We start from the raw sequence: 27,613 nt of genomic DNA, 5'->3' as shown, positions 1-27,613 counted from the left end.
CTGTGCCACCATGCTGCCCACTGGGACAAAGGTTTGAACCCTGCCATGGCAGATGGTGGAATTTGAATTCAGTAAAAATCTGGAGTTAAGAGTCTAATGGTGACAATTTCTTGGAAAAACCCATCTGATTCACTAATGTCCTTTGTGGAAGGAACTGCCGCTCTAAGCTGGTCTGGCCTACACGTGACTCCAGACCCATAGCAATGTAATTGACTCTTCTGGGGCAATTAGGAATGGACAATAATTGCTGTCCTAGTCAGAAATGCACATTCATTTTTTAAAACATTGTTTTGTAGGGGAATGTGATAAAACAGAATTTGGCACTGAACCACATGAGATATTAAGGTTAGGGCAGATTATAACAAATATCATCCTTGATTTAGGTCTTTTTGGAGTATATTTAAAGGAGTAAAGCAAGAAGGGTTTGTGCAACGAATACCAATATTTTCGGCCCACGTGGCTGAAAAGTCCATGCTAATGGCAGAGCGATTGGAATAAAGAATGAACAAGAGGTCAAAACTGGAGAAACACCACGAGGGCAATGAGATCTTGAGGGGGATTTGGAAGCCAGACTGAAGCTTTTAAAGAAGAGGGAAAAGAGGCTGTAGATTTTTACAGCAACAGGATGGATAAACCTAATCCAAAACCAGAAATTACTGGAGAATGTCAGCAGGTCTGGAAGCATCTATGGAGAGAGAAACAGAGTTAATGTTTCAAGTCCAATGTGACCCTTATTCAGAACCTCAGTTTGAAACTGCACCCAAAATGTTAACTCTGCCTTCTCTCTGCAGATGCTGCCAGACATGCTGAGTTTTTCCCGCAATTTCTATTTTTGTTTCTGATTTCCAGTATCTGCAGTTCTTTGATTATTTTTTGTTTAGTGGACAAATAGGTCCATTTGTGGAGGATAAACAATGATGCACACCAGTTGGGGCTGTTTGTGTTTTATAACTTGTATGTTCCTTCATTTCACTCCAGTGGTTTTCCTATTGATAAGCGCAGCTTTGTGCATTTGTAACAAACACCTGGCTAGCAACCATCTGCAATTATCATCTTCCGTCGCAAGTGTATTCTTTTCCTTCGTGTGTCCCCAACCCCTGAAGGATGCAGTAAAAATGATTGATTATCGCTTATGTGCTTCCTTGTACATGCTGCTGAAGTAAAGCCCCTTGAGCACTGTGTGGGAATGATGAGTTTAACATCCCTAACCATTGTGCATAAGGAACATTGCAACTCCAACACAATGTTCCTCTAAATGAAGGCAAAATGCGCCTGAGTGGAGAGATGATCACTGCTGTGACTAGCTGTAACTGCCGTGGCTGCAGCAAGTTGATGACCATTCCCATTTGAAGTTTCATGCCAGGAGCAGTAGAACTTTTTCCCAAGTTACCCAGCGCAGTTTGCCAGTTGCTGACCGAGATTGGAATGTTGCTGTGGGGCAAGAGGAGGTGGCTGGCAAACAGCAACAAAAAGTGTACATTTATTAGCACGGCCTCCGAAACAATCCCACAAGTGTAAGATTTTCTCAAAGCCCCTTGTCTGCACACACGGCAGTCAGAGGAGCTCGTAGCATTGGTTCAAGCTGGTATGTATGCTTTCAAGTTTCAATAGATTTGTACTGAATTGCTTTTGACTGTAGCGGTGGAGTCTCGAGTTGTAGGCGCTTGTGTTGTGTCAGTTTTGTGCAGCACTGATATCTCCCTTTCATTGCCCATCCTCTCCCCAATAAACCTTTTGTCTCTCTGAAGCAGTTCAATAAAGCACTGCATTCATGACAGGACAGCTTTATGTTATGGGTTACTGGTTTATGCCCCAGGCTAGGCTTAACGTTGTCTTCTGCAAAAATACAATGCAGTATTGTCGAGCTGGCACATCAGACAGTTACCTTTCCTCATGAAGGGTCAGTCAGTCTGGAACTGCTTTGCAGCTTCACTGATTAACGACAACTGTCAATTTGTTGAGTCTCTGATGTCTTCTATTTTTCAGAAGCTGCATAATTCCAAATCAATAGCCTCAACTCTAAAGATGAGCAAATGAACGAAGAAAAACCTTCAAACAAACTTACATTTTCCTTTTTCTCCTTTCTTCCTCTTTTCCACTCTTCTGTCCTCTCTCGTTTCTTTTTATTCCTTCCCTCTCCCTTCCTCCTTTGATACTCCACCTCCACCCCTCTTTTACCCCTCTGCTTCTCTTTGCCCCCAGTCTTCCCTTTACAAGCTGAGTGAAGAGAACACTTGTATTTGCCTAACACCATTTCACCAACTCTTAGTCATTGCTATGATGTTGAACATATGGTAACCAATTTGCACACAGCAAGGTCTAACAGACAGTACTGTGCTGCTGACCAGACAATCTGATTTTGGTGTTGATTGTGGATAAATATTGGCAGGACAACTGTGGGAGAACTCTCCGAAACTTGCCAGAACTACTTGAGGACAGACACAGTCTGGGTGTGATATCCCACCTGGAATCTGGCACCTCCTGACAGTGCAGCACTCCATCAGTAGCATACTGGGAATGTCAGTCTTCCTTATATACTCAGCCCAATGGGGAGAGACTGTGGAGCGAGCTGACTGTGACATACACTGTGAGCAACAACTTACTAATTCACAAGATGTTGAAATCAGAAAATGCTGGAAATAGCAGCTCTGGCAGTATCTGAGACGGTGAGGGGAACAAGAGGCAGGGTCAACATGGACAGCAGCCATGTCAGTGACAAACTAGAGAGAAATATGGCACCACAAGCCAGCATGCTAAGGAATGGATTGGAACAGTCAGATGCCTAGTTTTCTGAATTTGGGATAAGGGAGCTGGGTCAAGTTTCTCCACACATTAGGAGGTAGCACACTTGTCCCAGTCTCCCAGAGTCTGTGTAAACCATCTTAGCATTTTGTTTCTTTAAATTTTCTGGGTGAAGAATTATAGAATCATTGAGTTTTACAGAACAGGAGGAGGCCATTTGATCCATAGTGTCTGGACCAGCTTCCAGAAGAGCTACCCAGCTATTCCTCTTCTCCAGCCCTATCTCCATAGCCCTTTAATTCATCCCTTTCATATTTAGATCCAGCTCTTGTTTGGAATCTCCAATGTGTGGTGATTGTAATGATGTTAGCCAGGTGGACCTCATCGTACATTCATTCCCTGGTTGGGGCTGTTGACCTAGTGTCCAATTGAGGAGCCCCTGGCTTACAGAGTGTCAGAGGTTCCGTTCAGTCTGAGAGCTGGCTCTGAGGAAACCGGATCAATGTCGAGGACTCTCCCACATGTAAATAAAGTGTGATTTGGTGACGGGATGCCATCCTCTGTGGAGTCATCTCACTCTGGACTCAGTTTCCACCACTGTCTCAGGCAGTGCATTCCTAATCCTAATGGCTCTCTGAGTAAAGAAGTTACTCCTCATCCCACTCCTAGCTGCCATGCTGATAATCTTGAAATCGTCAGCCATAGTTACTGACGTACCAACTAGCAGAAAGAGAATATCCTTTTTTAGCCTGTCAAAATGTTTCATTGTTTTGAACACTTCAATTAGATCACCTCTTAATCTTCTCTGAGAAGAAATTGAAAGGATTACAACCACAAAACCCAACGATCTCCGTATAATTTCTCAATCATTTGTTATAAATCTTGGCTTCCGAGGGACATTACAATGAGACTGGAGTAAAACTACACAAGGGCGGCAGTCTTTTCCTCCTGCTTAAACCTCCAATTCACATCCGGAATCCTCATTGGCTGTTTTGCGCTTTGGGACTTGCTGCCCTGGTGAAAGGGGCTCTGTTAATGCAAATAATTCCTTTGTTTGTGACAAGAAAGGCTGTCAAAATTCAACAGCAAAGGGGCCAAATGCTGGCTTCTTGCTGACTTTTGATATGTTTAAACACAATTGGCAGAGTATTTCACTTGTTTGCAATGCATGAGAGGAGAATTCCAGGCAGCATGATGGAAATGGACAGTTTATTACATTTACCTGACAAAAGTTGTCCTAGGAGGCTTCCTTCAGTTCATCCTGCCATGCAAGCCATCATTATTGATTATGTTCACTGAAAGAAGATTTTGATTTGGTTCCTGTCCCCTTTTTAAAGTAATCTTATCCTATAAAGATCTTGGTGCTATCAATGGCCAATCTGCATCTCTCTGCCAAGTGTGTGGGTGGCAGGAAGAATGGTGTCACACCAACGATGATCCAGAATTTCCTCAGCAGATGCTCTGTGGGCAGTGCAGTGACTTGAACAAACTTTGAGCACCATTAATTCGGGTTGACCAAGATCATTGTTGTCTTTTTGGTTGAGACATCAAATAGATGCCCTGTCTACTCAGCAGGTAATAAGGTCTTGTGGAAATGGACAAGGAAGCTAACTCCAGGACTAAAGTAAATTATCTGGTCATTATGACATTGTAGGAGTTTGCTGTTTGCAATCTGACTTCCACATTCCCAATCTTGCAGCAACTTCAAAAATTATTCACTGACTGTGAAACACTTTAAGGTTTCGGGAGGTTGTGGAAGGTACTATATAAATGCAGGCTTGTCGTTGTTTATTTCCCATGACCCTCGTGCGCATGGGCATTCCGGACAAGAAAATGACTGGACAGCGATCAGGCCTGGGATTTCTTCAGATCGGAGACAGTAAGGATCGCAGATGCTGGAAGCCAGAGTCAATAGATGTGAGGCTGGAAAAGCACAGCAGGTCAGACAGCATCCGACAAGCAGGAAAGTCAATTGCTTCATGCCAGAACCTTTTGTCAGGAACAAGCAAAATGTTTTGACTTTCCTGCTCCTTGGATGCTGTCAGACCTGCTTTTCCACCTTCACATCTATTGACTCTGGGATTTCTTTAGCACAGTGGAGCTGACTTCCAAATCTGAGGCTTGTATTGGCCATTTCTTGCATTCAGCAAATCTAACAGAATTTAGTCCTCCACAAGATGATACCTTTTGCAAAAGACCGTGGTGGCAAGAGGTGAAGAGGAAAGAATCTTCAGTCAGAATTTTCAACTTGGATGCTCCCCTCCACTGTAGTGTGGCTGTTGGTGCCAGGGAGTGACCATCTCTGCTGGGGAATGCACTCGATCTTTCGAAGATGAGTTTTTGGACTCCAAGCATTTCCCAGATATGGAATGTAATTATTTGAGATAACTGTGTTGATCTTTGAACGAGATTAGCAAAGGACTGCTTGCTCAAAATGGGGTGAGGGAAAAATCGATCCCATGTGATGATTGTTGACAATGTGCTGTGGGTTTGATTGCATCAGTACAATATTGAAAAGATCATCTCCAACACAGCAGTCTGTGATTTTCCATTATCTGTTTGGATTGGAGATGAGCAGTGGGTTACTGAAACTACTGCCCCTGTAAAGATTAACAAGCCACTATAGGCCTGAGAACTGCTGGATTTAAATTGCAGAAGTGTACCACTTCAGGAAGTATTTGACTGGTTTAGTGAGAGTATCAAGACTGGGCAAAGTGGATTTTAACCTGTGCTGAGTGAACACTGCACAAAAGTAATTTAGGATCACTCATCAGGGAGGACATTAGTCCAGTCAATGTTCTTGTTCCTAATCAGCAACCGATACTTCCAACTGGAAATCTTTGCATTTGTTTAGTGAGGATAAGTGCTTGGGTTTATAGTGAGTCAGCCCTAGCTAAGTGGCCAGTGAGTTCACTCTGCTCTGTGATTCCAACTTCAACTCCCACTCTAGAACCTGACTGCAAACATCTGTGCCAACCCCCCAGAGCAGGACGGAGGGCGTGCTGCACTGTCAGCTAGGTTGCCTTCTGGTTGAAATGTTAAACAGAAACACAGTCAGCTGCCTGCTCACGTGAATGAAAAAGATTCCACGCCAAGAAGACACACCCTTGCTGTCCTGACCAATCAGCAATCCATCAATAGACATCCCAATGAAAAGAGCAGATTCTCTGGTCATTATTGCATTGATGTTCGTCGCGCTTTCTGCATGCAAATTGGCTGTTCTCTTCCCGCCATTACAAAAGCACATCATTGGCAGTGAATTGCTTTGAGAAGTCGCTCACAGTATGTGCAATATAAGTATAAGTCTCTCTTTTTTAATACACAAATATCTGAATTAAGAGCAGGGGTTGTCCACTTCATCTCTCAAGCCTTCTATGCCATTTACTGAGATCCTGGCTGATCTGATTGTTCAACCTACCCACTAAACAAGGATAACCTTCACCCCTTGCCTATTAAAAAGCTGTCCACCTCTGTTGAAATCTCTGCTTCTAGCCCCTTTTGATGAAAAGAATTCCAAAGAGTCATGATCCTCTGGGATAATTATTTCCTTCCCACATCTCTCTGGTAAATGGGTGACATGTTTTAATGAGAATGTCCCAAAGAGTTTCACTCCTAATTAGCAACTTTTAAAATGCGGTCATTTTGTAGAGGATGAAACACAACTACTTATGTGTGCACTGTTAAGTGTCAGGGACAAATGTATAACTTTTTAGATTAAATTTTCTATTTGTGTGTTATGAAGGAGACCTGGCTTTTGTTATATTTTAGGTTGTACTTCGGGATGGAAGTCAGAAACTTGTTTGTTAGCGTACATTTTAATGAGATTTTACAAACCTTGAAGAGATGGGGTGACTAGTTAGTTAAAACAAGAGATGGGGGGAAACCCTCTCCTGTCACCGAGAAACAGAGGTACAGGGACACTTTATAAACAAATCCAGATTGGCATCAGTCAGTGTGTGCGCGCGTGTGTGTGTTTGTGTGCGCCAGAGCCTGAAGTGAACTCTGTAGTAAAGAAGAATCCAGCAAGACTGCTCACGAGTTGAGGGAACTCACATTTGCTGAGATGTTAAAAAAATTGGGTTTAGTTTGCATTTTTTTGTTATCTCCCAGTTGAAGCGAAAACATCTAGTGAGCACATAGAAATTTTCAGGAAGGAAGCAGGTTGCAGTTGTCCCAGCCTATGTGAGAAGGCTTGCTTTGGTGATGAGGTAGGGTGTTTTTAAGGGCATTGCTGGAAATAAAAAGGAATAGAGAGAAGTTGAATAATTCATAAATACCAGAAATCAAAACATTCTGCTTTTTTTTTCATTTAGTGTGACATGGATCATGTTTTTTTCGCTGTTGAATGTACACTTTATTCCTTGCGCTAGAAGTACACTGGCAGACTCTTAATGTTAGATGTTAGATAACTGACCCCCATGGTTCTGTTAAAAGAAAAGGTTAGTGCCTAGATATTTTCTGATCAACCTGTTCAGAGTTATTACTACACTCCTCTGAACCAAGTCGAACTTTAACCTGGTCCAAAGGTAGGGATGCTACCACTGTACCATGAGAACCCTAAAGTTAGGATCTGTCACATCAGCTTTCATCTGGGATATGACACATTTGGCATTGACATCAGCTGGGATCATGTAACAAGTTCCAATAAACAGCAAAGTGATTATGAGCAGGAAGCTTTTTTTAAACTGATGTTGCTTGGGGGGAAATATGTTTTGGCAGGGCAATTGTTACAGCTCTCATTCAAAATAATATAATACAAATTTAAAATGCATATGAGATTAAAATGGGTTCGATGCTTTATCTGAAAGATGGTACTTCTAACACGGCAGTATTTTCTCAGTATGTCAGCAATGCATCAGAGTAAACTTTGTACTCAAGGCTCTGGAGCAAGTCTTGAACCCATACCTTCTGACTCCATTTTGGATGAATACAGGATTGAGGTCTAAAAAGAATATTGCCCAAAGTCAACTGCCGACCAACCACACACTACCTGCGACCTAGATAATACCCAGTAAGATCCATGCAAGCATGCAGTCCTGATGAAGAGCTTATGCTGAAGACTCTCCTGCTCCTCAGGTACTGCCTGACCTGCTGTGCTTTTCCAGCTCCCCACTTTTGTTGAATCTGATCTCCAGCATCTGCAGTCCACACTTTCTCCTATGCATGGCCATACCCTGACAATGGTCCATGTCTTCAAGATAAGAAAAGGAAAGACACTTGGTCGGGTGGAAAAGGGATAACAATGCTCCGTCATGGAGTTAAGGGGAGGTGGTAATTTTTAAATTAGATTTCCCAGTGTGGAAACAGGCCCTTTGGCCTAACAAGTCCACACCAACCCTCCACAGAGTAACTCACCCAGTCCCATTTCCCTCTGAATGATGCACTCAACACAACAGGCAATTTAGTATGGCCAATTCACCTGACCTGCACATCTTTGGACTGTGGGAGGAAACCAGAGCACCTGGAGGGAACCCACGCAGACACTGGGAGGATGTGCAAACTCCATACAGAGAGTCAGCGGAGGCTGGGATCGAACCTGGGACCCTGGTGCTGTGAGGCTGCAGTGCTAACCACTGAGCCACTGTGCCACCCCTAATGGACAAATAATCCAGAAACCTGGGTTAATATTCTGAAGTCATGGGTTCAAATCCCACCTTGAATTTAGTTTTTAAAAGTCTGGAATTAAGAGCTAGCCTAATGGTGCCCAAGTAACCACCGTTGATTGTTTTAAAGCCCATCTGGTTCACGAGTATCGTTCAGGAAAGGGATCCTGGTCTGGCCTGTATTTAACTCCAGAACCACAGCAATGCGATTGACTCTTAAGTACCCTCTAGTGATTAGGGATGGACAATAACTGCTGGCCTAGCCAGCAGCACCCATGTCCCATAAAGAATGAAACAGGCAGACATTTCCAATTATTCCTGAGAGCTGCCTCAAGCAGCAGCTAAATTTAACAATGTAACGGGTGGTTATGTTTTTCCGTGTCACATCCTGTTGCAGTATCTCCTGCTATGCCATTTTTCTGTCTGTCTAAGTCATGCATTAAATGTTTCTAAAGCACTGAAAATGTGATATGAAAAAATGCCAATGACTCTACAATGTAAATAGCCCTTCTTTGTCTTGACCTGCCTATTGCTCAAGCTGATACCACCATTAATCCCATTATAATGCTCAGAGAGTTTCACTTTTAACCCAAGATTCTTCCGCTAGCTGTTGAAACATGACCATCAAAAGCCACCAATTAGTCTACATGTTCAGGGCTGCCTAACTTCAAGTCTATCGTCAAGTCTTTACAATTGAATGAGGTGACCATTTTACTTGTTCACAGTTGTCTTTTCATTTGAAATTGACTTTTCAGCCAATCCAAGCCCGTTTTCTTTTTCAGGGGTGTGCACTTGTCTCTATGATAAGCAGAATAAGCTGGTGAGAAGCAGAAAGGGAATGAAAGGGGGTTAAATGAAAGGAGCTGGCAAAACTGGGGGAGGAATGAGTGCAAAGGTTAAAGAACAATGAGATGAGCAGCATTAAAATGTTTTTATTTTACATTTCTTGCTTCAATCACTGGATGCATCAAATCAAGACCTCCTAATCCTAACACAGAGTAACCTTGATTATCCAATCGCCTCGGGCGGGAATATTTTGTTCGGATAATCGAATGCCGGATAACACAGTTTAGCCAAGCATTGGGACCTTGTGATCTTGTCCGGTTAACCCTACATTTGGATAATTGAATGCCAAGTAATGGGCATTCCTCTGCAATGCGTGTCACAGACTGAAATTAATGCAATAGGATTAACCAAGACAGGAATTTCTCTGAACTTGTTGACAAGCTGAAGTTCAGGGAGTGAGTCAAATTAAGTTACATTTAAAGTATCTTAGCCATGTAAGGCTCTTTCCCCCACCCCCACCTGAAATATTTAGCTCATTGTGCCCTATTGTTAACAGTGAGCTGGGCTTGATATTAATTTGTGAGATTTTGCTGTTAGTTGTGAAGAAATTCATCGCATGATGTTGTATCTCCTAGTTGGGTTGCCAAGTGCTCAGAAAATTGAAGTAATAAATAGCTGAAATGAGTCCAGAATGTCCATTGTTGCATGTTTTCTTAAATTGGACAATCTTACTTGACACAGTTTATTCACTCGTGGGATGAGTTTCACTGGCTGGGCCAGCATTTATTGCCCGTCCCTAGTTGCCCCTTGAGAAGGTGGGGGTGAGCTGCCTTCTTGAACCACTGCAGTCCATGTGCTGTAGCTTGATCCACAATACCCTTAGGGAGAAATTCCAGGAATTTGATCCAGTTGACACTGAAGGAGTGGTGATTTATTTCCAAGTCAGGATGCTGAGTGTTTTGGAGGGGAACTTGCAGGTGATGGTGTTCCCATGTATCTGCTGCCCTTGTCCTTCTAGATGGAAGTGATTGTGGGTTTGGAAGGTGCTGGCTGAGGATCTTTGGTGAATTTCTGCACTGCATTTTGTAGTGTGCACACCACTGCTACTGAGCGTTAGTGGTGGAGGTAGTGGATGCTTGTGGATGTGATGCCAATCAAGCGGGCTGCTTTCTCCTGACTAGTGTCCAGCTTCTCAACTATTGTTGGAGCTGCACCCATCCAGGAAAAAGAGGTCTATTCCATCATACTCCTGACTTTTGCCTTGTAGCAAGTGAACAAGCTTAGGAGAGTCTGGACTTGCATTACTCCTATCTCTAACTTGTTTATGAGCATTTCAGTGTTTTGGGAAGATCCAGAAATAAATAATCCAGGTTTCTTACTCTTAAAAGGTATCCAGCAACATCTTGTTGATTGTTTGGCAAGGTGAAGTTATTGATTGCTGCTCCAATCGTGGTATAGACTCCCTATGTGTGAAAGCTAGCATTTGAAGAGTGGGTGAAGGAGTGGTGTACCAGCCATTACACTCCTGAGGTGACAGACTGCAAGTTATGCAAGAGCAAAATGATTTTTTTCTTATTTTCACAAATGAGAACTATTGAAGTTGTGTCTAATGTTTTCAACGTAAAAGTTAGCGACATGCGAGGGTTTCTGGATGCATTGCTACACAATCCCTGCCTCCAGCTGCTCTCCAGCTTCATTGGCTGCCTGGTACATCCATTCTCTCCTGGAGGCTCCAGGACAATGATAGAGGGATTGGTATCCCTCTCCAGCTTGAAGTGCAGAAGTCACTGTTCTCTCTCTCATCTCCACCATCTCACCATCCTCGTGTGAAATTCGAGACTCTTCCACTTTCATGTTGGACACAGGCCTGATGTGTTCAGTGCTCTGTCCCAATATCTTGTTGTCATGCTGTCGCTATGAAAGTGTTATTAATCATCCGCATACAGTTAGTTCCAAATGTTAGTTCCAAATCCTCCTCCAACTAAAACTCTTTCAAACGCCTGTGGCTCCTATTTTAATCAAATGTTATTCGTACGTGTTTATATTGGGTTTAGTCACATGGAGTGTTTTATATGATGGGATTGCTGAGCCTTTGCAGTGCCCATTGTGTGGTAGGCTATGCTATCCACTACTGAGTTAGATTTTGTTGTTGTGTTGGCATTGCCTTACCAGACCATAGGGGCTACTCTCTCACTAGAGAACCTGAGGGCCACCAAACCTCAAGTGAGGGAGGAGGTTGAGAAAAAGAGTCCTTCATAGTAAGCTCTGACCAGTGATGGGAATTGAGCCCACACTTTAGATTAGATTACTTACAGTGTGGAAACAGGCCCTACGACCCAACAAGTCCACACCGACCTGCCAAAGCGCAATCCATCCAGACCCATTCCACTACATTTACCCCTTCACCTAACACTACGGGCAGCTTAGCATGGCCAATTCACCTAACCTGCACATTTTTGAACTGTGGGTGGAAACTGGAGCACCCGGAGGAAGCCCACGCAGACACAGGGAGAATGTGCAAACTCCACACAGTCAGCTGCCTGAGGCTATTGGCTGTTGGCATCACACTGCTCTGCAAGCCAACAATCCAGCCAACTGAGCTAAACCGATTCCTGGTTAGATTTTAATTAAAAGTGAGTTCACCTCTGAACAGAATAGGACATGCGGCGTATTACTCCCTCCATGCAACTCACTAGAACCAATGAAGAGGTCTTGGAGACGGTGTCAAGGAGATTTACAAGAATGATACCAGAGTTGAAGGATTCAAGAATTACGGACAGATCAGAGAGGATGAGATTGTTTGCCTGGAACTACACAGGTTAAAGAGAGATTTAATACAAAATCACTGAGGAGTTTGAGTAGAGTAAATGAGAAACTGTGCCTTCCTGCGGGTGGGTCAGCGGTTAGACTACACCGATTTATGACAATTGAGAAAGGAACTGTAAGGGGAATGTGGACGTTAAATGGTCTGTACCATAATATCTGAAAGGGCTGATGAAATTGTTCATAATTCTCAAAAGGAGATTGGGCAAATCTGATACAGGAATATTTTGTTTGTAACGGCTATAGAAAGAGTGAGGATGGAATAGGACTGATTGGATCACACTTACAAAAAAATGGCCACAGGAGTACTGTCTCACACCACGCCACCCCCCTGCCAAAACAAACACCACCCACCCATGTTGAGTAGGCTTTCTGACAGAAACTGTCCAGACTCACATAAAACGTAGAATCCCTACAGTGTGGAAACAGGCCATTAGGCCCAGCAAGTCCACACTGACCATCCGAAGTGTATCCCATCCAGACCCATTCCCCTACCCGATCACTTCTTGCACACTATGGGTAATTTAGCATGGCCCATTCACCTGACCTGCACATCTTTGTCACTGTGGGAGGAAGCCCACACAGACATGGGGAGAATGTGCAAACTCCAAACAGACAGTTGCCTGAGGCGGGAATCAAACCCAGTTCACTGACGCTGTGAGGCTGCAGTGCTCACCACTGAGCCACCGTGCCGCCATGCTCTCACTGGTACATTTACATTTCTGTTAGGTATCATCCATCTGTGTTAATGATCCCATCGAAGATCCCTATTAGGGAAAAAGAGAGGGTTTTGTTGAAGAGCTAGACTGGTCAATGGCTAACTTCTCCTTAGTGACCAGTCCTCCTCCAATCTCCACTACATTTCCAGCTATTGGAAATATATGGTGCTGCTTTTGCTCTGTACACACACATAACAGGGTTGTCATGAGCACCAACTGTTACCTGAATATCCTCGAGGAATGAAACTTGCTGTTGTTCCTGCTCTGGCCTGCATGCAATCCCTTTTCCAAACCAAAGTGATTGACTCGTTATTGGAAAGTTAAGAGCTGTGGATGCTGGAGATCGGAAACAAACAAAAACTGAAATTGTTAGCGAAACTCAGCAGGTCTGGCAGCATCTATGGAGAGACCATTTCTGAGCAAGGGTCGCCGGATTCGAAACGTCAACTCTGTTTTTCTCTCCACACATGCTGCCAGACTTGCTGAGTTTCTCCAGTAATTTCTGTTCAGGATTTGCTCTTTCCTGCCTAGTGTCTAGTAAAACCCATTCAGCTGCATTAAAGTTCCACACCACTTCTAGAAAGTAGCGCACTATCAATTGACAATCACCAACTTTGCTAAAGTCAGCTAGATAATACACTTGAGATTCCTGATGAAGGGCTTTTGCCGGAAACATTGACTCCCCTGCTCTTCGGATGCTGCCTGACCTGCCGTGCTTTTCCAGCATCACACTCTTGACGCTACCTGTGAGATTCGTCCAGGTAAAAATTGCTTTGTAATGTCTTTGCTGAGGAATGGAAGGATTTTCCTTCTTGTGATAGAATGTTTGATGCCCTTGACATTCAGCGGGATTACTTTAATTGTCACTCGTGCAGGTTGAAAGCCCTCCAGTGACAATGGCATACCATAATAGCCTGAAAGGCAAAATAGCAGTCATTTTGTGAGGGACCAGAATCCATTGGATTTGAGCATTCAAGGTATCGGTGCAAAACATCATAATCCACAATAAGAGCACTCTAACAAAATCAGAAATACACTTAATTTGCTGTTCCATTCCCAGATGACTTAGTAACTAAGAAGAATGGCTGTAAAGCTCTTTGTGTTGAGCTCTGTTTATACACTTCAGAACATGCCAGTGGACCCTCATCTCGGAGCTATGGTACAGGACAACCTCAATTATCTGAATGACACGAGTGGGGATTATTTTGTTCGGATAATCAAATGTTCGGACAACACGGTTTAGCCAAGCATCGGGACCTAGAGATCTTGTTCGGACAGTCCGAAATTCGGATAATCGATGTTTGAATAATTGAAGTTTTACTGTATCCCCATATGGTCAGTTAGAAGGTAACTTGTATCTTTTTCTGCAAGAATTATTTTTTTTTAATGTGGTGAGAGAGTCATTGAACCCAAATGATGATACCTGGAGTGAGACAGATTCTTACTTTCTGATTGGCTGCATTCACTCATATCTACACCCATCCCTCAAGATGTCAGTGTATTTTTGACCTATTTACTGTGGGATGCTGTGCAATTTAAAACTTTGCATAGTTCAGCCTGAGTGGCATTCATAGAATCCCTACAGTGCAGAAAGAGATCACGTGGCTCATTGAGTGTACACAGAACCTCCAAAGTGCATCACACCCAGATCCTCCCGACCCCTCCAGTCCCTGTAACCCTGTATTTCCCATGGTTAATCCACGAAGCTGCACAACTTTGGACACGACGGGGGCAATTTAGCATGGTCAATCCACCTAACTTGCACATCTTTGGCCTGTGGGAGGAAACAAGAGCACCCAGAGGAAACCCATGTAAATATTGGGATAACATAAACACCACAGAGGGAGATGGGTTCAGTTCATCTGGGGCTGGAATCAAACCCAGGTCCCTGGCGCTGTGAGGCAGCAGTAATTTGATTTGATTTATTATTGTCACATATACCGAGATACAGTGGAAAGTATTGTTTTGTGTGCTATCCAGGCAAATCACACCTTAATTAATACATCAGGGTTATAGAACTGAATGCAGAATAGGTGCAGAGAAAGACAGGTTGATAAATGTTGTTCTGCTGACCTAACCCGTTTGAGCTTGCCAGGGTTTTGGGGAGAGGGAGGGCAGCCTCTTTGACGCATCATGGTGATGTCCAAGTCCTTAACTTTATTTCTCTCACTGCAGCAACGTTGAATATTTCCATTACTTTGGGATCGAGTCCAGATCACAGTAACTGGCATGCTCGTTGACCTAACAACTGCAATTCAAAATAATTCATTCTTTTCAGGTGCCCTTAAGCATGTTCTCAGGGAGTTGACAAGCTTCAAGACCTTTAAAGTTTACTCAGAAAGGCAGGAGAAGCTGGAAGTGTTTTTTGACGGGGCTTGCATAATGTGCTGGGTGTGCCGCCTTCGAGAGTTTCTTGTTTATTTTTACGATCTAGAACACCATGTTGCTGTCTATGAGCCAAAATTAAATCTGGAAATGGAAACTTTGAAGAGGAAGCATCGTTTTGCTCTGGAGTTTGAGTTTCTGCAGTGTTTGTCCGTCCATGTCTGTAACACCACTTATTGCTAATGATTTATTCCATTTAATTCTCAATTAACTTTGAGTGTTAAATTGATCCACAGCAGAACTGTGAAATAGGTTGACTGTAGCCCAGTATCTTGGCTTAAACTGTGTCTGAGTTTCTGTATCATTGACTTCACTGTAAAACGGATGGGCAATTAATGATCAGCCATTTTGTGTTCCTAGCATGACCAACTTTACTCCTCTGTGATGTGTGCTTTTGGTAAGGGATCAACATCATCTTTCTCTTTCATCTTTTCTTTAAGACATGAGATTTTATTGGGCATGCTGCCTCCCATCAAATTGTGTCACCACACGTTCCAAAATGAGTGGATTTTGAAATGACATGATTGGTATGGAGGCATACATGATGTGTTGACAACAGCCCAGGAAGTGCTGGGAGCCAAATGAGTAATGCTCCTTCTCAGGCAATCCCTCAAATCTGCTTCCAGTCTGGTTTATTGTATATCCTGAAGTACTTGATAAGCCCAGTGCACAATCTGCAGGTACTGCCTCCAGTGGTGCTTATATTCGGAGGTTTTCCGGCACTCTCCAACATTTTGAGTCCACATTCCCAACAAAGTTTCTCTCTGTCACTGCTGCCTCCCTTCATCTCCCTTTCTCTTGCTCACCAGTCAGAGTCTTTCCCACGTTTTCGGGATCTTGAATCTTGAGCACATCTTTAAAGCATTTCTGATGTCCTCCTGAGATTCGTTAGTGTTGGTGCCTTTGATTTTGAGTGTGGGTTGTTAACCAAAAGAAAAAGTGACACTTCCTCTTCCTTAACTGTGTCACGAAACCTGCGAAAATGCAGTTTGAAACTATCATGCTTGGCCTGGTTCTTCCAATAAATGATGTACAATTTGCACTTACCAGAAGTCTATACAACCCGAAAGATGATGACACTCTGTGCAGCTTCTCCAAACCCTTGAGGCAATCATAATTTCTTCATTCTTTCCCTTTCGAATGTTTTCCTTCCGATTCTTTGTCTCTTAAAATTCTTTCAGTACTGATGTATAAAAGTGCCTCTGAACTGAAAACATAATAACTGCGGAGCAGAATGCAATGACTGTGGCTTTTAATGAACAATTGGAAAATTCATCACAATGCCAACCCTTTGTTTTCTTCCATTGTCATCCTATGGTATTCATCCAAATTCTAAAGACCTTGAAGTAGGCAAATTAACAGCCAGTTACTTACACAGAAAGGATAAGAAAATTTTCTTTCTCTTTGATGCAAGTCTCACAAGCATATCGATCAAGGACAGCAGTGAATACTGCACAAAATCTAATTTAAATACTAGATATTAAGCAACAATTTCCAGGAGATTTATTGTTTTGTGAAATCAGCAGGAAATTACTTTTCAAACAGTCAATTAAAGAGAGTCCCTTATGTTCAAGACATTTGTTTCCTGTTATTGTGTCTTTGTAAGAATAGCGAATTCTATTCTGTTCCACAAACTCTGAATGGGTGCAAAAGTCAAGTGCGTCCTTTGCTTCTCGAGGATGCCCAGACAGAAAGAAGACAAGATAAAGACGTGAAGTCACCCGGGGTCAAGTCTGGTGAGAAAAATCAGGCTGGCTGATTAGAGAAACAAGATAAAGCTGAGCAGTTGGTGATAGCTCGCTTGACCAAATTGGACGACAAGGAAATATGAAAGGTTTCGTGGTTCCCTCGAGAGACCAATTGATGCAGAGGGTCACAGTCAGAATGAACTCAACCTTATCTTGTTCCAACCTCTCTGCCTTCACCATTTTCCAATGATTCTGATTAGTCATCTAGTTGTATCATAGAATCCCTGCAGTGTGGAAGCAGGCCATTCGGTCCATCGAGTCACACTGACCCTCTGAGCAGCAACTTGCGCAGACCCACCCCGCTACCCGATCCCTGTAACCCTGCATTTCCCATGGCGAACCCACCTAACCTATGGAACCCTAATCACTATTGGGCAATTTAGCATGGTCAATCCACCTAACCTACACACCTTCGGACTGTGGGAGGAAAGCGGAGCACCCGGAGGAAACCCACACAGACACGGGGAGAATTTGCAAGCTCCACACAGTCAGTCACCTGAGGCTCACAGAATTGTACTGGACTGAAGGAGCTTTACAAAATTTACTTACAATTAGGAGGCAAAGGGTGATGGTGGATGGTTGTTTTTGTGATTGGAAGCCTGTGACCAGTGGTGTAGCACAAGGGTCAGTGATGGGACCCATGCTGTTTGTTCTGTGTGCTAACCACTTGGATGGGAAGGTAGAAGGTATAATTGATAAGTCTGTAGGTGTCATGGAAATTGGCGGTGCTGTTGAAAGTGAGGAAGGTGGCCTAAGTCAGATATTGATCAGCTGGTAAATTGGGCAGAGCAATAGCAGATGGAATTTAATCCTCGTAAGTGTGCAGTGGTTCATTATTGGAAGGTCTAATAGGGGAAGGATATACAGAATGAAGGGAGGTCCTCAGGAATACCAAGGAGCAAAGGGATCTTAGTGTACAAGTCCATAGCCTCCCTGAAGGTGTCAGCACAGGTAGATAGGATGGTAAAGGTGGCATACGAGATGCTTGTCTTCATTAGCTGGTGTATAGAATACGGGAGCAAGGTAGTCTTGTTATAGTTTTATAGATCATTGGTTAACCTACAGATGAAATACTGTGTGCAGTTTTGGTCATCCCAATATCAGAAGAATGTGAGTGCACTGGAGAGGGTGCAGAGGAGATTCACCAGAATGTTGCCTGGGATGAAGAGGCTCAGTTACAAGGAGAGCTTGGATAAGCTGGGTTATTTTTCCCTGAAGCAGGGGAGGCTGAGGGGGAATCTGATTGAGGTAAACAACATTATGAGAGGCATAAACAGAGTAGATTGTAAGAAACTCTTCCCCATTGCAGACTAGAGGGTATAAGTTTAAGGTGAGGGGCAATTGGTTTAGAGGAGGTCTGTTTTTTTTTACACCGATAGGGTGGTGGAAATATGGCAAGTGTTGCCTGACAGGGTGCTGGAGGCAAGTACTCCTGCAACAAGTAAGAAATTTAAATGGACGAGTACATAACATTCCAGGGCAGAGTAGGCTATGGACCAAGCACAGGTAAATGGGATGAGTGTATTTTGATGTCTGTTGGTCGCATAGTCATGAGGGGCTGAAGGGCCTGTTTCTACGCTGTATGACTCTCAGGCTATTCTGCCTGTTGAGTCTGCACTGACTCTTCAGAGGACTTACCAGTTGATCCCACACCCTAAATATTTCCCTCTTTCCCTGTATTTTCTCCAAAAAATATTTATCTAATTCCTTTTTGGGAACTACTATTGCATAGATTTCTGCCACTGTATCAAGGAGTTCCAAACACAACTACATGTTGCTAAATAAAGTTTTACCTCCTGTCTTGTCCAGCTTAGTTGCCTTAAAACTGTGACCTCTGGTTATTAATCCTTCAGAAATTGAGAACACTTTTCTGAATGTTTACTCTACCTAAGCTTTTCATGATTTTAAGCAATGTTTATCAACCTCCATTTATCTTTGTCAGTATCGAACCCCCCTCTTTCCATATCTAAGCTTGCTCTAAACATCCCTTATCATGTACAGCTGACAAGGTTAACTGATCGTCTTAGTTAGTGGTTGAGGCATTGGGAATATTCTTTGAGGTGGTTCCACGTTACATGTTTTGCTTTGGATCATGAATTTCATCATTTTGTTTGGTAAAACAGTGCTGTTGGGTTTGGTGAACTTGAGAGCCAAGCATCAGTCGGTGTTATCCTGAGGTACATCCTTCCAGAATGCTCGGCTGTTTCCTTCAGTGCTCATATATTCAATTCTGCCCCCTTTCGCTTCTCCCAACAATTTTCGCTGATTATCTAATGGCTGCTTTGTTGACCTCCGACACCCACACGGGCAGCTAATTTTATTGTTGTGCTATGGTCTGTCTTTGATAGACAGCAATCAAAACTCTTGGGAGATAATATCCATTCAACTAATCGGCATCTTCAGTCTTTGGGTTCTTCGATCTGCTGACCTTCACTTTCGTTTTCCTCATCAGTTTTCTTCCTCTCCATATCTGAAGGCATACAGTTCCATAAAGTCAGGATTTGTAGATGTGGGAAGGAGATATGGGCCATTCAGCCCATCAATCCTGATCCTTCATTCATTGAGATCATCGCTGTTCTGATACTCGTCAACTTGACTTTCCTGAATTATACCTATAATTCTTGATTTCCTTCTGATTGAAAATCTGGCTGTCCCCGCCTTTAATGTTCTTAATCACCCAGCCTGTAAAGCTCTCTGCATGAAAGAATTCTGTGGATTCACTCTCCTCTAAGAGAAGAAATTCCTCCTCATCTCTGTCTTCAATGGGTGACCCCTTACTGTGAAATTGTGCCCTCTGGTCCAAGACTGCTCCACAAGGGGAGACAACCTTTCTGCATCTACCCGTTATACCTGACTAAGGTACTTGTGTGTTTCAGTAAGGTGCCTCTCAACCTTCTAAGCTCTAAAGAGTACAGGTCCAATTTAATTTAATATGAAAATCCCCACATCCACACGATCAGCATTCTCGACACTGCCTCTAATTCCTGTATATACTTCCTTAGATTAGAGGACCAATCTCTTATAGATAATAAATGCCTGGTGTCATCTTTCCCGAGTGGTTATAGTTCGGATGCGATCCTGCCAGTATTTGCAGAATATTTGCTCACAAAGGATATCAGTGTTGAGCTCAATTTCACCCTCCTCACAACCATTTGTATACTTGCCAGGATCTCTGAAAATTGATCAGGACTGTACCGTCACCATTTTGAAGTCAATTTATCTGGTTGAAATTAAGTGTTTCAACCAAGGCTGGCAGTTAACTGTCAGTTATTATTAACTGATACATTTCCTCATGAAGCCATCCCTGTCTGCTAACCAGTTAGTCCTCTGTCTTATTGTTTTCCTTGTAAATTGTTGTTTTTGCAATTTTATTTCTGATGAGTGAAGGACAAAAAGCTTTGTAATAGTGTTTGTTTTTCTTAACAATAGAACAAACAGTAACTTTCAGTAAGAAACAGAATGATTAAATGTGCTGTTAAAACATGGTTTCTTTTGTTTCATTCTAGACTCCCTCTGCTGGTACATGTATATCCAATCCCTTTTCTACTATCCTTTCACTTATACGTTCTCTTTACGCTTCTTGATTACTTATTCTTTTCTTGATTACTTTCCTCTGATAATTTTTTTGTGTTTTAAATGAAAGGAAAAATATAAAGAAATGATGAAAATATGTGGCAGGCTTAGCATCATCTGTACAAAAAGCAACAGATGAGCACTTGAGATTGTTGGACCCTTATCAGAGTCAGCAACCATGTTAAGAGGTGTAACAGGGTTGAAACAAACACTGATGTAGGGTAAAGGGCAGTAGGGAGGAGGAGGAAAATCGGTGTTATGAAAGACAGGAGAGATTCAACAAAAATTTATGATGTATTGCAAAACGAAAAGGATGATAATGAGCCAACTAAATAAAGGTTAGTACAAAGAGCAGCAAATGGAAATAGCAGCATCGTCACTAGCTACCCGAGGGGAAAAAAAATGGAGCAATGGTTATAATTTGAAACTGTTGAATGTGATGTCGAGTCCTTGGAAGGCTGTAAAGCAAACACAATATTCATTGTCGCCTTCAAATCTGTTCTACAGCATAGCTCCTGGATAGTTTTCAGATTACAGTGACTCGATTTGAAACTTTTCTCCTCTGGTGCAATTCCACAATTCACCACCGGTGTCAGTGTCAAGCAGCTTTAACCCTGAAATCGACAATATCTAATGGCGAACCACCTGATGAAGGAGCAGCGCTCCGAAAGCTAGTGCTTCCAAATAAAACCTGTTGGACTATAACCTGGTGTTGTGTGACTTTTAACTTTGTACACCCCAGTCCAACACTGGTATCTCCAAATCTAATGACTTTGGCTATATCGTGGGATAAAAGCTCACAGTGTTAACCCAGTGGGTCCCTTCCCTGAGGGTGTGTGTGAACTCTGTTCATGTTTCTGGATATTTTCAGAATATTCCCTGCTTGAGCGACCGTGCTTTGTGACAGTTTAAGTGAAACAGACAAAATATGTGAAGTTCAGTCATAGAGTCATAGAGATGTACAGCACAGAAACAGACTGTTCAGTCCAACCTGTCCATGCTGACCAGATATCCCAACCCAATATAGTCCCACCTGCCAGCACCTGGCCCACATCCCTCCAAACCCTTCCTATCCATATACCCATCCAGATGTCTTTTAAACTTGCAATTGTACCAGCCTCCACCACTTCCTCTGGCAGCTCATTCCATACACGTACCACCCCCTGCATGGAAAAGTTAGCCCTTCAGTCCCTTTTAAATCTTTCCCCTCTCACCCTAAACCTATGCCCTTTAATTCTAGATTCCCCCATTCCAGGGAAAAGACTTTGTCTACTTACCATATCCATGCCCCTCATGATTTTATAAATCTCTATAAGGTCATCCCTCAGCCTCCAACATTCCAGGGAAAACAGCCCCAGCCAGTTCAACCTCTTCCTGTAGCTCAAATCCTCCAACCCTCACAACATTCTTGTAAATCGTTTCTGAACCCTTACAAGTATAAACCATCCTTCCTATAGGAGGGACGCCAGAATTGCACGCAATATCCCAAGAGTCGTCTAACCAGTGTCCGTACAGCCACAACATGACCTCCCAATTTCTAGACTCATTGCTCTGACCAATAAAGGAAAGCTTACCAAACACCTTTTTTCATTATCTTATCTACCTGAGACTCCAATTTCAAGAAGCTATGAACCTGCACTCCAAGGTCTCTTTGTTCAGCAACACTGCCAAGGACCTTACCATTAAGTGTATAAGTCCTGCTCTGATTTGCTTTCCTAAAATGCAGCACCTCACATTTATCTAAATTAAACTCCATCTGCCACTCCTTGGCCCATTGGCCCATCTGATCAAGATCCCGTTGTACTCTGAGGTAACCTTCTTTGCTGTCCACGACATCTCCAATTTTGGTGTCATCTGTAAATTTACTAACTATACCTCCTATGTTCACACCCAAATCATTTATATAAATGACAGAAAGCAGTGATAGTTATGGCACATTACTGGTCACAGGCCTCCAGTCTGAAAGGCAACCCTCCACCACCACCCTCTGTCTTCTACCTTTGAGCCAGTTCTGTATCCACATGGCTAGTTCTCCCTGTATTCCATGTGAAATAACCTTGCTAACCAGTCTATCATGAAGAACCTTATTGAATGCCTTACTGAAGTCCAGATAGATCATATCCACCCCTCTGCCCTCATCCGTTCTTGTGATGATGGTGAATTTGTTGGTTTCAGGAGTGTTACAATTGTAATCCACAAGTGCAAGGAAAAAAAAAGCCAGGTTTTGTTGCTCCCCCAGTGCAAAGTGTATTCAGAAAGCTAATTAATAAGAAAATGTAATTTAACTGCTATGTTAACAAAGAATGAGCTTGTATTTCTCTATAATCTTTTATGTCCTTAGGACATCTCATAAATGTGCTTTACAGCCAATGAATTACTTTTTTATTGGTGTATTCAATATTTAATAGGCAAATGTGGTAGAACACTTTCACATTAGATCCCACACATTTCCACGTAAGATCAAGGCAAGAGAATCGGATTTTTCTGTGTTTCTGAAGATATCTGAAATGGTTTGCGTCCTCCTGAGCAAGTGGAGTGGATCTCTGTTTGATGCAGACAGAAGAACAAGACATTGATAGTCCTCTGAATTGAATAGGACATCAAAACGGAACCGTTCCTGCGTATTGTTTGTGCGTGGGCCTCTCCCGATGACAGCACCTTCAGAAAAAGCGGGAGATTGGTCATCAGAACCAGACTCGAACTGTGCAGGAATGTGATCGACTGATGGAGATCTATGGCGCCTAAAAAGCTGCTGCCACAGTATCACAAAATTCCATATGTTACTCAGCGGATCCCTGCTGCTGAGGGACATCTGGAGTTTGTGGAATGTAGCGGTTCAATTTTCTGGGGACAAATGTGAAGATTTTCTACTGTCGATAAAGCTAATACTTTTGGAAGTCTCTTTTAGAATCCATAGTTGCTTAAAATTCCTCCTATTGAGTTCACAATTCCATGTTTATTAACACCACAGCCCCGAGCAAATGCATTGGAGGCAGCATAGATTTACTGCAGTACCTGGAGAAAAGCTGTGTATTTTATAGTCAGCAAAGTGTTTTAGAGTCCATTTAAAAAATGAGTGCACGTTGAGTGGAACTCATAACTAAAACTGCAGTAACTTCTCCCAGTAAAAACAGGGAATTTTTTTTTCCAAACAGTGAATGGAGGATGTTTTATTTTATCAAACATTGACAGGTCAATCATTTTAGAATGTTCCATACTGAGATTGAAAGGTTTTTTGGACACTAATGACATCAAAGGCACCAAGTGCTAATGTGGGAAAGTGGCATTGAGGTAGGTGATGAGATGGAATCTATAATAATTGGTGGAGCTGACATAATGTGCTGAATGGACTACTGTTCGTAGTTACAGAAAACAAACCAATTATTTTTCCAGCTTAATATAGTAAATGGAGGATAGTTACATAACATAAAGGGTGTGTGCAAAGTTAATCCCATGCATTTAGGATAAACTTCTGCCCTTGGAATGCTATCTACCTTTCAGACTCCACAATTACTTAAAAATGCATCCCTTACATTTAGATTCAAACTCTGTTAACATCACAGTTTAAGCTACTGCATTGGAGGCAATCTCCTGAAATGATTGGCGAATTGCCCAAGCATCTCCACGCTGACGAGGAACAGTTGTGTCACCTATCAGCAGCCTACAAATTGTAACTGTGGTCTCTTGGACTGAGGTTATCACAACATGTCCTGAGTGATTATAAAGTGGTGCACCTGGCTGTTTGTCACTCCATTACAAATCGTCCCAGTCCTTTCACCCCCAGAAACCTGCAGCGTCTCAAGTAATGCGCATGTATCTTGCAGATATTTTTATTCATTCATGGGGATGTGGGCATTACTGGCTGGGTCAACATTTATTGCCTGTCCCTGGTTGCCCTTGATAAGATGGTGTTGAGGGCCCTTCTTGAACTGCTGCAATTTATGGGCTGTAGGTAGCTGGATCACCTAGTTTCATTTCTTTTGTTGAGGCTTTCTGGTCATTTATATAACTGAATGGCTTGCTGGACCATTTCAGAGGGCAGTTAAGAGTCATACACATCGCTCTGGGCCTGGAGGAGGCACTAGGTAATGGGCTGATTGGGTCATTTCATGGTCATGATTTTAATTCCAGCTTATTTTGTTATTGAAATAAAATTTCACTCCCTGGAGTGGTGGGATTTGAATCCAGGTCCCCAGAACATTACCTGGATCTCTGGATTACCATTCCAGCAACAATATCACGAAGCCATCACCTCCCCCTCTATGGCTCGATTCCCCCATTTTGGCAGATTCATTGGCAACAAAGGGAGTAAGCAATTGAAAAATTTGCACACAGTGTATGTGCTGCTGAACAACCTCAAGAGGGGGCATTTATTCAAATAACAAAAAAATGATTAATTCAGTTGACCAAAATTTTCTCAGTGAAAAATGCAAGAAGTAATTCCAAGGTGTGCACACAGATAACTAGCACACCACCCAACGAGCATTGCAATTATTGTCACTAACACACCAAGGGCTCAGGAAATTCATGACATAAAGTACAGGCACTGAAAGCCAGATTAACTCATACAATATTAAATACACAGCTATTATCTAGATGATAGATGGTATGAAATATTGAAAAGAAAATGGTCAAACAAAGTGCACTCTAATTTACGTGTTAATCCAATAATTACAATGTATTGTTACATAGTCAAACCCTGCGTTCTTTTAGTTCTTTCTCTTTTTCTTCAATGACAGCATTGAAGAATGTTCAAAGGTAGCATGTCGATTATGATATGACCTTGATGGTTGCTAGGAGCACGGAGCCTCTGAGCATCCCACTTGGAGTACCAGCTTCACACTGTTTCCCACCAGATGGCAGGATAGATATGGATGGAGCAGGCAGTTCCTTCAGTCCGATCTCATCCATCCAGACAGAACATGCAGTGGCCCCATCGCGGAGTCCAGCTGTTCTTTCTCCTGTCTGCAGAGCACTCCTCCAGGCATTAGCTTTGCTTAGTACATTGCCCTTTATACAGAGGCATTTTCAATGGTCTTTTCTGATTCTGAGTGCTCCCTTGGAATAACAGTGCATCCAACTCACTGAATTGATCATCGCACAATTGTTCATTCTGGCCGGAGGCTCAAAAGGATGCACACAGCGTAGACCTGAACTTTGCACGACAAATTGCTAGCGCTGGTGACCACAGCAGATTGAGGGTAAGTGCATTTGTAATAGGCATGAGGTGAGGGTGCCTTTCCCCATAGGACAGTGCTTCACATGTTCTGCCCCTAGTGGTCATTTAAGAAATGACCTCCTGGTGTCAGGCACGATTTGAGGGAGTTATGGCTCAAACACATGAATCTTACACATCGTACAAGCAGGACTGCCTGCTGGTTCCATCATGTTACAGTTATGTTGCTTTTCAGTTTGTTGACCTTGCCTTAATTATATCTCGATCTTGGAAAAGAGTACAAGGGTAATTGATGACAGTGATACCAGGAATGAGGGTACGTGGTGAGACTGAAGAAATTGGAACAGTTGACATTAGGGCAGGAGTCGAAAAGGGGAGATTTAATAGAAGTGTTTAAAATTGTGAAGGATTTGTTAGAATAAAGAGGAAGAAACAGTTTGCATTGTCAAGAGGGTCAGTCACTAGTGACATGGACCTGATCAAACATATCAAGGTGATAACCTAGACGCTAACTTTTATTCTATTTAAAGGGAAGTGTAAGGTGCTGCATTCCAGATGTGATTTAGTTGTTCAAACTACTAGGCTTGAAGTAAAACACACTTCATTCTTACACCACTGTTAAAGTACAAGCAAAAATAAATTGGCATAACTTTAACTGACAAAATACTTATTTAACTACTGCTTGCCAATTGTTCCAATGTACCAGCATTCCATAAACTCGCCCTTAGTAAAGGCAAATGCAGCAAAACACTTTTTCCCTCCCTTGTGATCTCCTCCCGTCTAGAAAAAGAAAGACTGATAATGAATCCAGCAGCAGAGAGGGAACTCCAGCCTCTTACAGTAGCAGAGGGAGAGCTGTACCCAGCAGCTTCAATGCCAAAACCCAACTTCAACAACTGACAGTATGGGATGTTCGTTCATGGGATGTGATTGTCATAGCCCATCCCTAATAGACCAGAGGTTAAGTGCCTCATCCTGCTGCCACTAGTATTAACGCAGTTGTGAGTGGGCCTGTCTCCAAATGGGAGCATACTCAAGTAATCCTGTGTAGGGCCCAGCCGAGAGACCTACTGTCAGAAGGCAGGGTGACCACCAAGAGTCAGCTACAACCTCCAAAATCACAAAATTCCTCTGACCTAAAATCCCAGTGTTGCTCCATATTCTGGGCATGGGGGGTGGGGTACCATTCTGGCATGAATCATCACCATGTTGCCTAACCAAGAGCTGTTGGCCCCTGATTGGCCAACATCCTAGAGCAGGCGGGACCTCCACTATTTCCTGATTGGCTCATGGTTCAGTGAAGAAGGGTCATGCCTGAAACTTCGACTCTGTTGCTCCTCAGATGACCTGCTGTGCTTTTTCCAGCACCAGGCTTTATCGATTGATGGTTCAGTGGGAAAGGGGATTACGTAGGGTCCCTCAGTGACCCTCTAGTCTGCAAGCAGAATCCCCGTCACCTCCTCTCAGACAACTAGGACAACAAATGCTGGCTGAGCCAGTGATACCAATGTCCCATGTGTGAATAAAACAAAACTTTCTTAAGATTCGATCCTATGATGCTATCATCAAAAATTACAGTCATGTACTGATGTCTGGTCAGATTAGTATTTTTGGTCATTGGCTCAGATGCACTGACACTACCAATTTCTCATTTCTCCTTGTGAAGCAGACTAAGCATTTGACAGCTGTTTTCAAGCAACATAGGTGTCGAAAGATTCTATGATTTTTCACTTGAAGTCAGTTCCCCTCTTGTGCACGCAAAAGTGTATCACTTCTTCAATGAACTGCTTTACAATTTCACATCGATCTTGGACCCTGATCTCTCAATCTTTGGACAATTGGGAAATCAGATTGTCAGTCAGAAAGCAAAACAAATTACCAGTTTTTGTGAGAGCCTTGCTTGTCTGGGATGAACGAGGCAACTTGGTGCTCACCAGGTGATTTTTGTTTGATTTATTATGGTCACGTGTACCGAACTACAGTGAAAAATGTCGTCTTACGTGCTATACAGTCAGATTGTGCTGTATAAGTGCATCACGGTTACAGCACAGTGCGCAG

At 42.8% G+C, this 27,613-nt stretch overlaps 1 protein-coding gene across 25 annotated transcripts in view; it reads left to right on the top strand.

The window, feature by feature from the left end:
• celf2 (cugbp, Elav-like family member 2) overlaps positions 1–27,613 on the top strand; it is a 985,143-nt gene that overhangs the window by 544,769 nt on the left and 412,761 nt on the right. The window contains exon 1 of one of the 25 annotated variants that reach the window (XM_072562985.1): positions 1,345–1,585. The exons of the other annotated variants lie outside the window; for them this stretch is intronic. The gene's annotated coding sequence lies outside the window, so the exon portion shown is untranslated. Of the gene's footprint in view, positions 1–1,344; positions 1,586–27,613 lie in introns of those variants that run through there. 25 annotated transcript variants of the gene reach the window in all.

Source organism: Chiloscyllium punctatum, chromosome 44 (assembly GCF_047496795.1).
Source record: "Chiloscyllium punctatum isolate Juve2018m chromosome 44, sChiPun1.3, whole genome shotgun sequence".
Lineage (NCBI taxonomy): Eukaryota > Metazoa > Chordata > Chondrichthyes > Orectolobiformes > Hemiscylliidae > Chiloscyllium > Chiloscyllium punctatum.
Note: the sequence above shows the minus strand (reverse complement) of the source record. Positions and strands in the feature narration are given on the sequence as shown.